Source organism: Zootoca vivipara, chromosome 3, assembly GCF_965207765.1.
Source record: "Zootoca vivipara chromosome 3, rZooViv2.hap1.1, whole genome shotgun sequence".
Classification (NCBI taxonomy): Eukaryota; Metazoa; Chordata; class Lepidosauria; order Squamata; family Lacertidae; genus Zootoca; species Zootoca vivipara.
This window is the reverse complement of record NC_142586.1, coordinates 75707114-75723779: the sequence shown is the minus strand read 5'-3', so window position 1 is coordinate 75723779 and position 16666 is coordinate 75707114. Positions and strand designations below refer to the sequence as shown.

Genomic DNA, 16666 nt, shown 5'->3' with positions numbered 1-16666 from the left:
TTTTATTGCATCTAATTACTATTATCATAGAGGAAGATGAATCAACTGATCCCCCCCCCCCGATAGCTACAGTTCTTCTAAAAGCACACAAAATTATAGCTAATTTTCTCAATGACTTTTTATAAAAGGATCTTAACACTGCACAAGTCATTTTTAACACTCTTAATTCAATGCATCAGGAAGCCATCTGATGCCCTCCAGATGTTGTAGTACAGCTCTCATCAGTCCCATCAAGGACAGTCAAAGGTCAGGGATGGTGGGATTTATAATCCAACAATATCTGGAGGGCAGCCTGTTGAGGAGCCCTGCAGTACATATTAAAAGTAGACTGGTGCAAGCAAATGCTTACTCTTCACACACACACACACACACACACACACACACACACAATGATTTCTTTGCATTTTAATTGTTGTGGGAGAACAAAAGTATCAGCAATGCTCCAATACAGTGGTACCTCTGGTTAAGAACCTAATTCATTCCAGAGGTCCATTCTTAAGCTGAAACTGTTCTTAACCTGAGGTACTACTTTAGCTAATGGGGCCTCCCACTGCTGCTGTGCCACCGCCGTGCAATTTCTGTTCTCATCCTGAAGCAAAGTTCTTAACCCCGATGTACTACTTTATGTGTTAGCGGAGTCTGTAACCTGAAGCGTCTGTAAGCTGAAGCATCTGTAACCCAAGGTACTACTGTACTGACTTTTATTTATTTGAATGGAATGTAAACAAGGGATTGTAAATTAGATGTGTCTAGCATAAAGTTTTTCTGAACATTTAAGTGAGAGTCTTTGCATGCTGCTGAAATCCAACTCAATGTTTTACATTAAAAGGGCAAAACAGGACTATTATCAAGTATCTTAAAATCTTTATTTTTTAATGAAGCATCCAAACGTTTGAAAAAAAAACGCATTTTTTTCAAGTCGCATATTGCATACTAAACAACTTTAATACTTGGAAATTATTGTAAGCCAACACAGCTTCCATTTTTTTTAAAAAAAAATGTATTCATAGATAGAGCATAAGATTTAGACAATGTGGGTTCAAATCCCTAATCAATCATGACCACAGTAGATTGCTTTAGAACTCTGTTTTTCAATTTTTAGAGGTCTCTTTAATATTCAGTATAAATGGCAATACCACATTGAGTTGTGAAGAACTAAGAAACTGTGCATTTGTTTAGTGAGAATACCTTTCTTTCTTTCTTTCTTTCTTTCTTTCTTTCTTTCTTTTAAAAAAGCTAGTGAACACAATGCAAATAATGTAAGAAAGGCAGAATCCTGGTTGTTTTCATACTCTTGCCAGTTACTATGACTCTTTGAGTGTCTGTATCATTGACAAAGATTCAACATGCTGATCACAATTTGTTTTACCATGAGATCAAAGGTCTCCCTTGCCTCTCACACTGGCCATGCTGGCTTAGAATCCTTCATGTTCCTTAGTAAAGTGGTGGTCTTTTTAATCATAGCATACCGTGTTTGCCTCTTCATTTCAGTTGGCAGTGCATGCTGTTTTGACACTCACTGATCCACAGAGATGGAGCTACAGATTAACTTAGATTCAATTTAAAAGCACATACCTTTCAATACTCTTTATACTTAGTTCAAAGCCTATTATAAGTAGTGGGGAAAGTAGCACAAAAGCCCTTTAAAATGAACTGGGTTTTTTTTCAAAAAAAAATACAGATGATACCAAAAAAGGCCAAGAGAAGTACATGGTTCTCAACAGCTTAGTTGGTTTTTAATAATAATAATAAATAAATAAATAATCAAGATGCTATATATTTCTTTGCTCATTATTTAAGATAATAAATGAGTCAAATGCTAGTAACATCTCAAATCTACATGCCCCAGGAATTTCAACATGCCCCAGGTTAAGGAGAAACATGTTTATTTTCACTTAAAATAAATTAGTTTCAGCTCATGTAGCATTGCAATTTAATGGCAGTTGTCTAATTTCTCTTGCACTGTTGAAATATTTTCGATTTAGAAATGGCTGTTCTACTGCAGGAAGGGGCAAATGCCAGTTTTTTTTATTATGTCAATCTAGAGTGGGGGGGGGACCTGTCACCATTCTAGTAAAGTCTAGGGAGCATAAAATATCTGAATATCAGGCTTGTCCATACTGGACTTTACTGTGAGTTTGCATTTGTCTGAGTCCAAAATTTCTGGGCATTGTTCACATGATCCATAGGAATAGTTTAACTGCTGTGCCAGCCGCGCATTACCTGTCAGACAGCTGCGCTGGGAAATGGGGGGGGGGGCAGAGGGATCTTTGCACCACGGCGCCAGGGCGCCAGATATGCTTAAGACGGCCCTGATGGGGACTGGCAGGCCGAGGGGAGCTGCGAGGTTGGATCTGACCAGTGGCACAAAGGCTAAGACCTGCCTTGTATAAATGAAAATAAAAACCCAAATATGATCTTCAAAACAGAAAGGATTCTATGACTAATTTGCTTTCTTTTTCTTTGCAGCCACATCAGCTATCCTCTTTTGAAACACTGTTAATGGTTGTGTCGGGTTTATACATCCTAAATTGATTATGTGTCTTTATTTGTAAGTGGTTAGCAGAGAACAGATAAACATCCTTTTCATCCTGTAGCTTTGAACCGACTAGTTAATCACAGATATGCACGATATCTCTTTTTTTCATCTTAAACAACAGTTTGATTGCAGCCAAGGAAAACAAACAACAACAACAACTGATTGAGTGTTTTCATAGCTTACATACTTTGGCAAATAAGTTAATTAAATGTTTTCAGAATGTGAAATACAATCTGTGCACTCATGGGGGGGGGGGAAACTTGGATTATTTCACTGAGGACATGACAGAACTCCTTTCAGATCAAAGGTGTGTATTTGTGTAATCCAATAAAACCATTTCAAGGTTTAATTATCCAAACAAGTTCAGTCAAATTGTTAGAGCTCTTCTTCTGACAAGAGACTGGAGCTTATACAAGTACTGCCCAATCTTTTTGGCAAGTGTGCTACAGACAAATCAAAGTACTTCTCAAATGCATACTATCATACATATTTATCCCCACTGCCCCCACACTCCTGGTCATTTGATACATTTGTTTCTTCTGGTGAAGGGAGAATCAGTGCAGCATGGGAAATACAAGTGCAATAACTTGGATGATAACCAGATGAAATAAGCTTCTTGCTCCTATCCATTTGAACAACAGATCACTGCTGCCAGTGCCTCTTGTGTTAACCTGGTCCTATACAGCTTAGGACCAGGATGAGGGACTGCCTTATCCCTTACAAGTCATTCATACAGCCATTCTCAAAACAAAGAATAGCATGTTACATGCTACACTGAGTGTGTGGAAGGGGAATAGAATTACATGTGCCTTCTGACTTCCATGTGTTCAACTTACTGCATGTGTAACTATATAAAGAAGAGGATGGGGTGGCCAACATTATCCAACTTTACATGTTCAATGTGAAAAATTCAGTTGCTGAAACCTAATGAAGATTTGAACATTTAGTTCTTGGTAATGCTACAGTCCTTTGACGTGATTGTACAAGACTGGAATTGGCTAAAAAGGTTACCATCCACTTGAAATCAGAGGTATATTGATGTAAACGCATTTAAAAAACACTAACCAGCCCTGCTTTCTATCTTACAAGCACGGACTAATGGACTACCGTACACTAGGGCAGTCCTACCAAAATCCTCTACTGCCAGCAATATGCAAACAGCCAATGATAGATGCCTGTGCAGAGTAAATTAGTTGACTGTGATATGGATATTTAGCAAGGATTCCAAAGGAAAAAAAATTCATTGCCCAATAAAAAGAACAAGGTTTCCCAGTGTTACAGTTACTAAACAAAACATTCACACATTGCCAAATTTTAAAAGAAAGTATGTGAACAAATCATAATAATCATAATATGAGTTTATAGCACTACCAGAATTACTAACTTGAGAGTTCCCTTCAACTGTTATTTCAGAGTCAACCTGACTTCCTTTTCCATCTCTTTTACCCATTTCACTAAATCATTCAAGCACAAATGATGTTATGTAATACACTGAAGAATGCTGATAATCCAGAAGCCGTCCTTAGGCAGCTTCCGCTGGAGACTATTGCCTACACTTTAACAAAAAGTAACCAGAGGAAAGAAGAAGTATGATTCCTGGGATCCTACTCCATTCTTCCAAACAAACAAACAAACAAAACTGGTCATGCAATCCCCCCCCCAAAGGACAATAAAGGCTAACATTCACATAAAAGCATATTTTTAAAGGTTAACTTGATAGTTAGGGACAACAAAGATGTGAGAACAACAAGCCAACTCTGAGGTTACAAAAGTAATATGATACTAAAGAAGGTGTCCCAAACTACAGAAAAATTATGAGTTGAGCTGTGTGGCTTGTATAGTAGCTAGAATGTCCAAATTCTTGCATACGATTATCCTGTTCAAGTAGGTGCATCAGCATAGTTTCTCTGCACCACAATATAGGTCAAGTTCAAGCAAACCTAGATTAAAATCCCTGCTGTGGATGGCTTTGACAAAATAGCTGTCACTCTGACTCTGTAAAACTTCGATTAAAATGATGTACCATTCTGGCCTGGGCGTGGGGTAAGAGGGATTTGTAATGTATTAAAAAGTGATTGAGTTATAAACAAATCAAATTATCTTTTAAAAATCACAGTCCTGCACAACGCTTATGTTATCCAAAATCTGGGCTAGAAATGGCAGAATTCTGTAGCCTAATTGTCCGAGTTAAGCAAATATGCAGATAAAACTTATTCAAAACTCTGCTAATCATTGAAAAGTAAGAAACAGTGTCATGTGACCAGTGACCACTGCAGCTTCTCATAATTTGCAAGTTTTTCCCCAAAACATATCCAAACTTTCCCGTAGAACCACAAAATGGACCTGAAATAATTAAGATGTTGAATTCTATGATCAATAAATTCCCTGCTTGTGGAACTTCAAGATGCGGAACCCTGTAGGGCTAAGGTAATATAATATAATATTATAATATAATATAATATAAATTTACATATATATACACACACATACTGCAGAACCTTCAATACATTATCATACCATTATGAGTGGTACCATAGCAAGCATGCATTTCTTTGCTGGGAACAACACTGCAAATAACTCAGAGCTGATGTGTGAGACCCCTGGAGAGCAAAAACAGGACAATGCCTGCACCAAAGAAGCCAGCTAGTTAGCCACAGCATTAGCCTGCTATAACTATAACAGATTCCCTGGAACAGCTTTTGAATTCTACCAACTAAGAACCATATGGTGTGTTGTGATGAGCAATATTCAGTCTGGCTTTGCTTATAGGAGGATGTTCCAAAAAAAGACAATAACTTCACAGGATGAAAATGATACTTTAATCACACCCAATCACACAAGCATGTTGTCTAAATTAAACCGCATTTGCTTTATTGAACTGCATCGCTTCTGTGACATCTCTCCCTAGGATTGCAAATACTGCATTTTGAACAATGTACAAAGTAAGAAAAATATGACTTATTTGCTCCCATCTTGGAAACAGGAGTTGTATACAAAACATAAACATTTAGAAACTAAAATAATAATTTGGGAGGGTGTGCATATTTTGATTTTTAAATAATGAAGTCAGCTCGCACTACAAGCAGGAAGGTATTTCCCCTTGTACTGTACTGTGAATTAAATCTGCACTTGGAAAGCAAAAGGTATTTGCTGTCCTTTTAACCCATACTACTCAAATATGCTACATAAAACACATGAGGCTCTCCATGCATGCTTTTGACCTACGTGTACCTAACCCTTAAAAAAAACCATTTCCATTTCAATAACAGTGTATGAATTGAACCTGTTCATTCCAAATGGCAAACAACCCATAAACATTTGAGCCAGCTCTTAAACAATAATGCAATGGAACTGTAAAAGCAAACAAACACAAACAGAAAAAAACACAAACTAAATGTTAATGCATGCTGATGGAATAATGGGTTGGAACCTCCTGCTACTCATCTCTGAGTTTCAGACCTTCTAAGCTCATAACAAACAAAAAAAAGAAAAGAAAAGGAATATCTAACAAAGGCTGCTTCAGGTGTTATTTCCACCACCCTCAGTAGAGAAATACTTGCTAAAAGCAAGCTGTATCCTGTATTATTAACTGTGGCACAAAATGTTAATAGGAAACAAAACATATGCAGAAGTTACATCTTCTGTGTTCTCTGCTAAATTGCATAAAGTAACCACAGGGACTAACTACAACCTGTGGCATTACATTTTTCTACAATGTTATCATTTCAGTTATTCTAAAAAAAACAAGGATTTCAAAGCAAAATAGAAAAAAAATTCCTTCAGTAGCACCTTAAAGACCAACTAAGTTTTTATTTTGGTATGAGCTTTCGTGTGCATGCACACTTCTTCAGATACAAGGATTTCAAAATTAAACTTCATCCAGGAGAAGTTTTGAAAGGGAAAAAAACAAGTACAAAAACAGCTCTCTATGAATGCATAAAAATATTGTGACACCATCTCTTTTGCTTCTCAAAATGTGGTGCCAGAGGATGATGGATAGAGCTACCTCTATCTTCTCTATGTTACTACGCCAGGCAAACCGAATCAGTTGTCCAATAAGAACACCATTTCAATCAAAGCAGAGTCTCTCTTTATTGGAATGTGAAACCATTTCTGACTAGGAAAAGTGAGTAAGGGAAACCAAAGAGAAAAAAACAGGCAAAGAGAAGATTTTGGGTTAATAACAGTCTGCTGAAATCCCTCTCAGGCTTATTGACTTGTACGGAGGATTATCTACTCCTAATCAAACACTAACTGTCCTAAGGAAAATACAGTGCTCTCTTTCAGCAACAATATTAAAAGAAAAATGACACTGTAAAGCTAAATGGAAAGCATGTAGCATACATATTGTGTTTTGTTTTAACACACATTTAATGTTTGAATAGCAGTAATCTAGCAGTTTATTCAAAGAAACCTATGACAGATACTCATACTTTTCTTAATCGTTAATGCGAAGGGCATCACAGTAATAACTTTGCTATGTAACACCCCCATTATTTTAAAGCCTCCTTGTTTAAGTATAACAAAACTAAAAATGCCTACAGACCTCGGTAAATCTTTTGTTTGAAACACAAAAGGCAATAGATTTTTCTCTTACCTTTAATGAGCACATGTTGAAACAATGCTTCCAAAAAAATATTTATCAGTATACTGATGCTACTCTAATCCTTCACTTACGCAGGTCAGCTGCCATGGTACAGTACTAAAATTGTCAGATGAAATGGTCAGAATTACCCAGGGCTTGATAAAAATCAGCTTACTTCAAGTCTAATCTGGCAACAGTTTGCAAATAGCTCTGCATGAAACAAACTGCAAATATTGGAAGTCAAGAAGTAGAAAGAATTACAGTACCCTGAGCCACAATCCACAAACAGGAAATAGTTATTAATGCTATTACTGTTATTAAAAGGGGAGGACAATTGCAGTGCAGTGCTAGTTTAAAGAACTAGGGAGTGGCAAGACCTCTAACAATCTAGTTTAGCTTGAACAATTTAAACAACTTCATGAGCATTTCAGAATTTGCAATGCCTCCTTCCTTTTAAATTAATATACAATTCTCCGTCAACTCAAAATATTTTTTCCCTATTTATTGCAAATGCACCTGCTACCAGATTACTAATCATACCTTCAATCTGCATTATTCTGGATTTCATACAGATTTCTAATCATGATTTCTGTCTTCTTAAAGATGGAAATAAGATTTTTCTATGATAATATTATTCTTTAATAAGATTTGTAATACTCTTCTGTACTATCTACTGTAACTGATGTGCTAGTTTGGGCAAGGATCTGCTGGCATTTCCCCAGAAAATGCACTGCTCATTGAGAACTGGAAAAATGTGCTTCCCCTACCATGGAAATCTCTTCATTAAATGTCCTTTTCAATCAACAATTATCTACAGAGAAATATGCATTCAGATAGTATTTAAAGAAAATTACTTTCAAAATACACATTTCTAAATAGTTCCCCCCCACACCCCCAAATATGCATTCTGGATGTACTTTCTCTGGTTTTGAGCTCAGATCTGCATTGGAAGAGTCAGGAAGTAAACAACTACTGGATAACTATGTTTCAACCCACACATTAGCTGAGAAGGAGTAACTCAGGTCAATTTAGCTTGGAATTATTACTACTATTATTATTCAAATCAAGTTATTATTTTTGTAAACAGCTACTAGCATGTTACTTCCTAAGGAAAAGAACGACAGACATAAAAGAAAAATGTGTCTATGGTTCATGCCAAGAAATCCAGAGAAAATATACTCTTGAATGTATGTAGGCATGTTAAAACATTAATCTTAATTTTAAATAAAGGTGGTAATGAAATGTTGATTTCGCATTGAGAGGTTTATTGAATGAAAAATTAAGATAATTCTTTTTCCCACAGACTTCATACATGCAAGCCAAGCTTTCAGGGTGAACCAAGTGACTGGAGGATTAAAAACATTCCAAAAAACGTAAGAATGATTTGGGTAAAAATTAAAAAGCCATGTACTGGCACTATTGTTTTGCTTTGGATCATTAAACCTTAGATATGAAAAGCCAATTTAGGCAGCAAAGAGGTGCCTAATTAACTCGTAAATCTCAGAGCCTTAAAAAGAGAGAACACATTTTGCAAGACAACCAGTGAGGTTATTTCTACTCTTAAACAAACTGAACAACAAATTTCCAGTTTTGAACAACTCCTTAAGAGAGCTTGAGATCCAAAGAAAGTGGTTGACAGATTCAACCCGTCTCCACAAAGCCATGTCTGAAAGGCCATAATGGAGTCAGTTACTGGCCATCTTAATTGATACTGATTCAGTGCTGTGTCACCTCCATCTGATTTTAAGTGCTGAAAGTACAGGAACAGAAGACTGCTGGAGAGGAAGTGGGGAAATGGGAATCTAAACTCTCCCCTCTAAACACCTATACTACCTTTAACATCAAGTTGCTCCAAGGGCATCATGTACTGCAAGACAACATGAAATAGGCTCTTGTGCTTATGCTGCAATGTAGGCAGGTTGTTCAAACAGAATATTCAAGGATTTAGGCAAAAAAGGGAAGTATTTTAACCCATACTTTTCATTTTGTGATGTTCACCATGACATGCACTGTTTGCAACTGTGTGTTGTGCAGCTAACAACCAGGCCACTATTTTCACGAGCGAAGTGCACCTGTCATCTGAGCCTATCCTCTGGCCTGTAAGGAATGAATACATTGTTTTGGCTACAGGGAGGTCCTTCCATGAGCAAAAGGTTCATCTAAGGCAGTGATGGCCAACTTGGCCCTGCAGCTGTTTTGGGACTACAATTCCCATCATCCCTGACCACTGGTCCTGTTAGCTAGGGGTGATGGGAGTTGTAGTCCCAAAACAGCTGGAGGGACGAGTTTGACCATCACTGATCTAAGGCAAGAGGGCACCTCCAACTAGGTGCTGGGCATGTGAGTTGTAGAATTCTGTCACTCAACATTCAAATTCCTCCTTTGGAAGTTTTGAATGCTTAAAAATCCTGCATTCTGTCACTCAACATTCAAATTCCTCCTTTGGAAGTTTTGATGGATTGCAGGAGTTGCACTGTTTTGGGTTCTTGAAATATTTCTGCTCTGCCTTTTATGGCATTGCTATTTGTACTTTGTAAATTTATATATATATTTTCATGGGAAAAGGCATAAAATCACCAATTTTCTTCAACCAAGTCCTATTTTTTGAAATAAATATGAGGGAAAAAGGTAGGGCATATCACAGGAACAAAAGTAATATCAGGTTCCTAAAAAGCAAATAGGAGAGCCCCCCCCCCTGTTCACCTGGGAATCAGTAATCTTATAAATCCATTAATAACTCGGAACTGGGTTGCAGTTATTAAATCCAAGCTTGGGGGAAAAAACCTTTTCTTCACAATAGTGGGTTATAAAAGAAACAATAGAAAATTCCATAAGCGATTTTGTTTGACAGCGTGCTTTTCAGTTGAAATAGGTGCCCCAAAGCAATTCCTAAGAGTGAACTGCATACTGATGGTAGTTTATCAATACTTCAGCAAAGTGCTTCAAACTATGATGTCTCCCTTAGAGCCTGGGCATTTTAATGATTGTAAAATAGGCACAGCTCATGGTACAATTATTTACATCACATGGAAATAAAACAGTCCTTCACCAAGCACCTGTTGCAAGGCTTTTTGGGTCTGGGAAGAGTGGATGCATTCCAATAGGAAGGTCACACCCAGGAAAAGGATTGGTCAGTTTGAAAAAGGCAGGCGGCTTGGATATTTAATCCAGCCCTGCCTTGATTATACATTCTTGCTTCAACGGGTCTCACACTCCTCCATCCACCCTGATGCCATAGCATGTGGTTGCCTAGTGGGGCCAGGAGGAAAAAATTGGTGCCTCCTTTGATTGACCTGATAGTTTAAAGGGGGGTGTTACATAGCAAAGTTATTACTTTTGGACCAGGGCAATATATGCTGCCTTCTCCACCAATACAATTTGCAGGTGGAACTGGCTGGTTGCACCCCCACTTCTCCCCCTGCATTTCAACATGTATAAAGACAGTCAGGGCTCACAGACTCAAACAGAAAACAGCAGAGTGCCAGCAGTATTTGGTGGAGCATAGGCAGGCTCTTCACTGGGGTTCTTCCTCATATCTCCAGCTGGGGGGCAGTGGGTAGAAGCATGGCCAGAAGGATGACTTGCTCAGGCTGAGGCCAGGCTCTGAAGGAGTGATGCAGTACAGGAGCAAGGATACACTTGGACGCAGGGTTTCATTGTTTCTGCTCTGCACTATATTTCCACAGACAAGCATAGCGGCAACTAAGATTCTTTTTAAAAGTCTCATACAAACAGCTACAGCTTTAATGTGTTTTCTGTTGTTGTTACAAACACTTCAAACATCTGTTTGAGCCAAGGCAGACAGCATTACTGTATAAATTCCCCGTTGCATTATTCCCTCTCTAAATGAAGTTAGAATTACAACTGATGGTTTGTCTGATATGTAAAACTGAAAATATTAAAGAAGTTGAGATTTTAAAGTCTGTGTTTAAAATATTCATGCTTCTGTATGTAAATTCTATTTCTCCCTTGCAAGAAACCCTTTCTCACCTCCCCCTTTTCAGATAGAGGAAGAATAAATTGTTTAGGGAAAAAAAATTCTTGAGTGATATAGTATCTCACCGCAAAATTTGAAGTCAATCTTTTCTCCATTACGTTTATGGTTTAGCCAACTTACTGGATTCTCCCCACCCCACCCCCCGGAAGGGAAATGTTGAAGCCTGACAAGATTCAATTTATTTTATACAAATAAAAAATGAAAATAATTAAACTACCCTCCTTTTCTAAACTTTTCTAATCCATCCAAAAATGCATGATTAAGTATTACACAAGTGTGCACCCAGATTTAAAGATTTATCAGAATGGTTAATGGAGAAGGCAGTTCAGAGAATGTCTCTTGAGAATGGAGGAGACATCTATGGGTATTTTGAGCTTTGAAGATGTGGGGGAGTTTTGGCTGAAAGGCTTACTCTCGGGGATGTGTTCACATTTTTATATAAGATATCCAAGAAGTAAAACAAGATTCTAGCATGCAGAGTTAGAAAACAAAGTCTGTGGCACAAATAAGAAAGGTTTAAAGCTTTCAAAAAGGACAGATAATTCAATCAATATCTGAGGGTTTAACAGCTTTGCTGATAGTTGTCACACAATAACCCTATCAAAGACAGATATGAAGTAACCTCAGAGAGTTCTCTCTCCAAAACATAATTTGAACTATGAAGTTATTGCTTCACTTTCTTCCTTTACTAGTGAAATATTTTCATACTTTAAATCTTGTAATAAGTGAATCAAATTAACTTTCATGGGAAAGTATGATAACTTTGCATTTTATGCCAAGTTTGTCCTCTCTCTACCTTCTGGAGTTTAAAAAGATCTCTTGTTTTACAATAATTGGTCAAGTTGTGACACACACATAGAATAACTCCTTTAAGACTTTTGTGAATCTCTCAAGCACGTAACAAAAATAATGATGAGGCAAGATGCCAGTCCCATCAAGATCAAGCTTCATATATCAATATATGGATTTTGTTTTTACCTTTCTCCAGCTTCTGAACTTTCTTCCGAAAAGAACATCCCAAAAATCCTGGCAGATATAATGAGATTGCTTAGTCTCTGATCTCAGAGAGTCAGACTCTGATTTGCCATGAATTTAGTGGGAGACAGTCACCATTTCACCTTAAGGCTTCACAAATGGGCTGTGAAATTGACTTACAGAGGATGAAAAGCAGGTGCAATAACAATATTGAGCCCTTCTGGAGTTATGGGAGTAAAAGATCAGCATTGAAGTTCGACACATAGTACCAAGCTATGCTCTTAAAGAAAAACTACAATTGCAACAAAATTTGAATCACTGTAGCTCATTCAAATGTAATTTAACTATTGGCACCTAGTGAGAAACGGATACATATAAAGTGATTCCCCAAAAGTATGCCCATAAGCAGGGCTATTTTTCTAGAAAAAAGAGGTGCTGGAACTCACCATGAACACTTCCCCTTTTCTCTTATAATGGCAATGGTGCCCACCTGAGAGGTGCCGGAACCGAGTTCTGGTGAGTTCCGGATGAGATAAAAGTCCATAAGAATGTTTCCTTAGGCATTCAGTCAGTCAGTCAAGTAGGCCTTGTTCTGTGACAGTTCTAGAAATTAAATGTTCAGTGTTGAACTCAGAAAAACACTTTTGGGATATACTTATAAAGGCAATTGAAACTCAGCTGCCCAATATCAATCCCTGATTTTCTTATCAACTCATTAGGCAGGTATTACTAATTTTCCTCTAACAGAAATCCATTTGGCACCAAGCAGAAATAGAAATGGTCAGAGAAGCTTCCCTGCCCCTAATTGTAAAAAGAAACAAAGTAAGAAAGTACAAAGATCTCTGTCTTAACTATTATGAAAGAGATAAAGGATATATGACACCTTGGCACTGAGACTAATAAGGAGAACACCCACAAGACACTCTCCATGGAAGAGTTACTGTATTATGAAACAGAAAGGAGGAGTAGAGTATAAAAGGGCAAAATGCTAGATGAACCTTCTTTTATGGACAGGTTATTACTCTATCTATCTAAAAGTGGGTCTGCAACAAAACATTGCAGTGTAGAGTCCTTCTGTTCAGGATTCTAGCCAGACTTGTCGTCTTCCAGGATAAAAATTCTATTTCCTCTCTCCACCTTGCAGAATCACACTTCCATGCAATTCTTCAAGGGAAACCTTTGGCCTTTGGCTCCTGATCTCACAACCCCAGATTTCCTCGTTTCCCTTATCTAACTAAATCCTGCTTGCCTGCAATGCACAGGCTGCACTCTGGTTCCAGTTGCCGTCAGGGGTGTGTGATGATGCCTGCAGCCTAGTGTGGGGTAGACCATAGAAATGAACACAAGAGATTGGCATTGGGTATACTTTATTGATTGCAGGTGTGAGAAGGTTTGGCCAAGGCATTGGGCATGTATCAAGCTGCCTGAATGCTTACTGATCGGAACCCAGTGGGGTTGACCCTGTGCTGGGAAGTCACCCCTGACACGGACCTGATGCCACGGCCACCATTTCTGCAAGGGGGTTTGGCCCATCAGCCCCTGTGTGAGCTCCTGGACAGAGTGACCACTCCTGGACCCCTTTAACAAGCACCTGCTCAACTAAAGATCCAGCCCAATGCCTTATCTGCCATGTGAGCTGGCTCCTGCAGGGGTCTTCCAATGACTTGTTCCTTATTCAGTTCCATATGTCCAGTCACTTCTACCCAACACCACCCAGAGTATACACAAGTCATTGTGATGACATTTCTTTGCTCAACCCTAATAGTCACTTTCCCATTGTTCCTAATTTTGTGGTTTTTACTAACATTGTAGCACTGTAAACAGACTACCTTAGAAAGGGAGGGAGCAGGATGAGAGTTAGGTTGGATTATGCATACTGATTCGTACCAATTAGTCCAACTTTTGGCTGCATGCTCCTAGTAGCTGACACATTTTATATAGCTGGACATGCCCCATCACATTTGGCAATAAGCCCGATATCACATTCAGAGCAGAACTGAGACTTCACCTAACTGAAATCAAAGTGCAACTGCATTTTCACATCTCCGCTATTTTCTGGCTTCTGCTTCCACCCACACCACCCTTCCTCCTAGCAGCATCTTTTTGGGCTTATGTTTAGCAGTAAAGCATCATGTGTGCTGACAATACATAATCATCATGGAAAATATGTATTTAAATATAAATACACCACTTTTCACAAATATTTTACCAGGTCAGCTGGCAAATATCAATAAACTACAATCCCGAAAAAAATATATAATTAAAACTGCATAATAAATATAAGTACAACAAATAACATAATGCCAATTTCAAAAGAAGTTGCTCTTCCTGGATTTTGCTCTGCATGCCAGCTTAAACCAATTGAAGCTCCACTGCAATAGAAAGTTTCCCTGAGCTTTAATTTCAGGATGTCACCTAGACCTTTATTTGAAGAAGCTTGCAGATTGTTGCAGTTGATTGCTTTTCATTCCATCAAGAAAATGGACAGATGGAATGCAGACTTGTGAAAATGTGATTTATGGGAATCAATCCATTTGAAGAGGGAGAAAATTAATTACTGTATTATTTCTGTGCTTCTGAGACTCCTCATAAAATAAATTATCCAGGCATCAAGACAGAAAAATAAAACATAACAGCAAGATGATGGTATAAATGAAAATTCACAATAATCTTTTTTTTTTAATTCAACAAGCGTACAAAATCATACAAAAGACCAGAACAATAAAATATGATAAAGAGCACAAGAAGTGAAATGATTATCTAAGACAGGCACTTAAAGCCACCAGACATATCCTATTTACTAAAAGCAAGATGTCAAAAGACCTGAGAAAACAGGGGGGGGGGGACTTAGACTGGTGCCAAAAGGGTGGTGTCCCAGGCAAGCTCCCCTGGAGAGCACATTCCACAGCTGGGATCCTTTACACACAAAAAAACACTTTCTTGTGGCCACCCTCTGAATTTGAGCTTGAGGCGGCACACCAATAAGGGTGCCTGTAGATAAGCCTGGAGATAGATGCATACAAAAAGGAGCATTAGGTATTGAGTTCTCCAGACATGGAGGGCTTTATACGTTGAAAGTAGAAGGGATCTTATTTATCCCAAAAAAAATGTTATCTGTTTAACCTATCTGCAATAAGGAAGTGGTGGTGCTCACTTCCAGGGATCAGGGTGAGTAAATGTGGTGTTGCCTTCAAATCACTACCACTTGCCACATACTCAGGTCCACCAACAGATGGGTGTGCTCACTCCAGAGGGCAATTTGTTCATCCTGCAGTGACACGCATGTGCACATCTGTGCCTACCCTGTTCACCTTTTCAAAGGAAAACAGGTAAGTTGATGTTGCATCACTGCAGTCAAGCAAGATTAGATGAGAACACAGAGTCAATGAACGTGTGCCAAAAGCAGCCACCCACCACTGCCAGGTTTTCTCACTTCCTTATCAGGAAGTAATTCTCAAGATTCAGCATTAGATAAGCTCCACCCTAGATAAACTATATCACCCAAGCTGGCATGATAGGAGGCAAACAGCCAGGGCTTTCTTCAGCTGGAGCTCGCCAGAACTCAGTTCTGGCACCTCTCAGGTGGGCACCATTGCCATTATAACAGAACAATGGAGGCATTCATGGTGAGTTCCAGCACCTCTTTTTATAGAAAAACAACACAGCAAATAGCCATCTTCCCATAAAGGGAATCCATGATGTGCTACTTGGCAGGTGCCAGCATTCAGAAGGTGGCACCTACCAGGCCTTGGTTGCACAAAACCATGCAGCGACCTCCCAAGTTGACCAATAATAGCAGGTGGTTAGTTAAGTGCTCACTACACAACATGCTTCCAGCTGCTGGCTATGCACTCCTCTACTTACCTACCCACACTAAATGCAACTAGAGGAGCGCAAATGAAAGACACATAATGGAAATTGTGGGACCTCAGATTAAGGAGTTCTATGAGGCAGTGAGGAGCTTGAATATTTGGATGAATTCCAAATATTGTGAAGAAGTAGCCAGCCAGAGCTTTGGCTACAGGAGGCTAGTTATTCTAAATGAATTGCTTGTTAACCAACAAAGGATTATGATGTGAAAATTGTAAACATTTGATAATCCAAAGATTTAACATTCAAAACATTCTAATTTAATTCAACACACTTCAGTTTAATTCAACAAAAAGCTGGAAGTTGTATACACATGTTTGATGATGTTGAAACTGAAAGCTGTACAATCATTTTTGTCTCAAGTGTTTTAAGTACTGATTAGGTATAAACTAGTAACACATCAGGAATAGTTTACATTCTTCAGGAAATACCTTGCTAGCAATCCTTCAGCTCCTGGAAAATGCATTTGTAAGAGTATGGTCAGTAGATGAAACATTCTTTAAAGCAATAACTAGAGGTTTAAAAATAAGAATTCATAGCTTTAAGAAGTAAATCGGCAGGTCTTTGGTACCAGACTTTGTGGAAGCACAGACTTAATAGCTGAGAATACCAATGCATGTTTTCATCATGATGAGGTAAACTAAACTCACTGTGGCTTAGTATTGCAGATTCTCATATATAGTCAGAAATGAAATTTTTA

The 16666-nt window shown here is 38.3% G+C and overlaps 1 protein-coding gene across 6 annotated transcripts in view; it reads right to left on the bottom strand.

Annotated features, from left to right (window-relative positions):
* Positions 1 to 16666, bottom strand: part of CHRM3 (cholinergic receptor muscarinic 3) — a 235255-nt gene that overhangs the window by 87665 nt on the left and 130924 nt on the right. For 2 of the 6 annotated variants that reach the window (XM_035108375.3, XM_088666464.1), the window contains one exon: positions 12543 to 12699. The exons of 2 other annotated variants lie outside the window; for them this stretch is intronic. The gene's annotated coding sequence lies outside the window, so the exon portion shown is untranslated. Of the gene's footprint in view, positions 1 to 12099; positions 12428 to 12542; positions 12700 to 16666 lie in introns of those variants that run through there. 2 more of the 6 variants (XM_088666462.1, XM_088666465.1) reach the window with 2 other exon arrangements.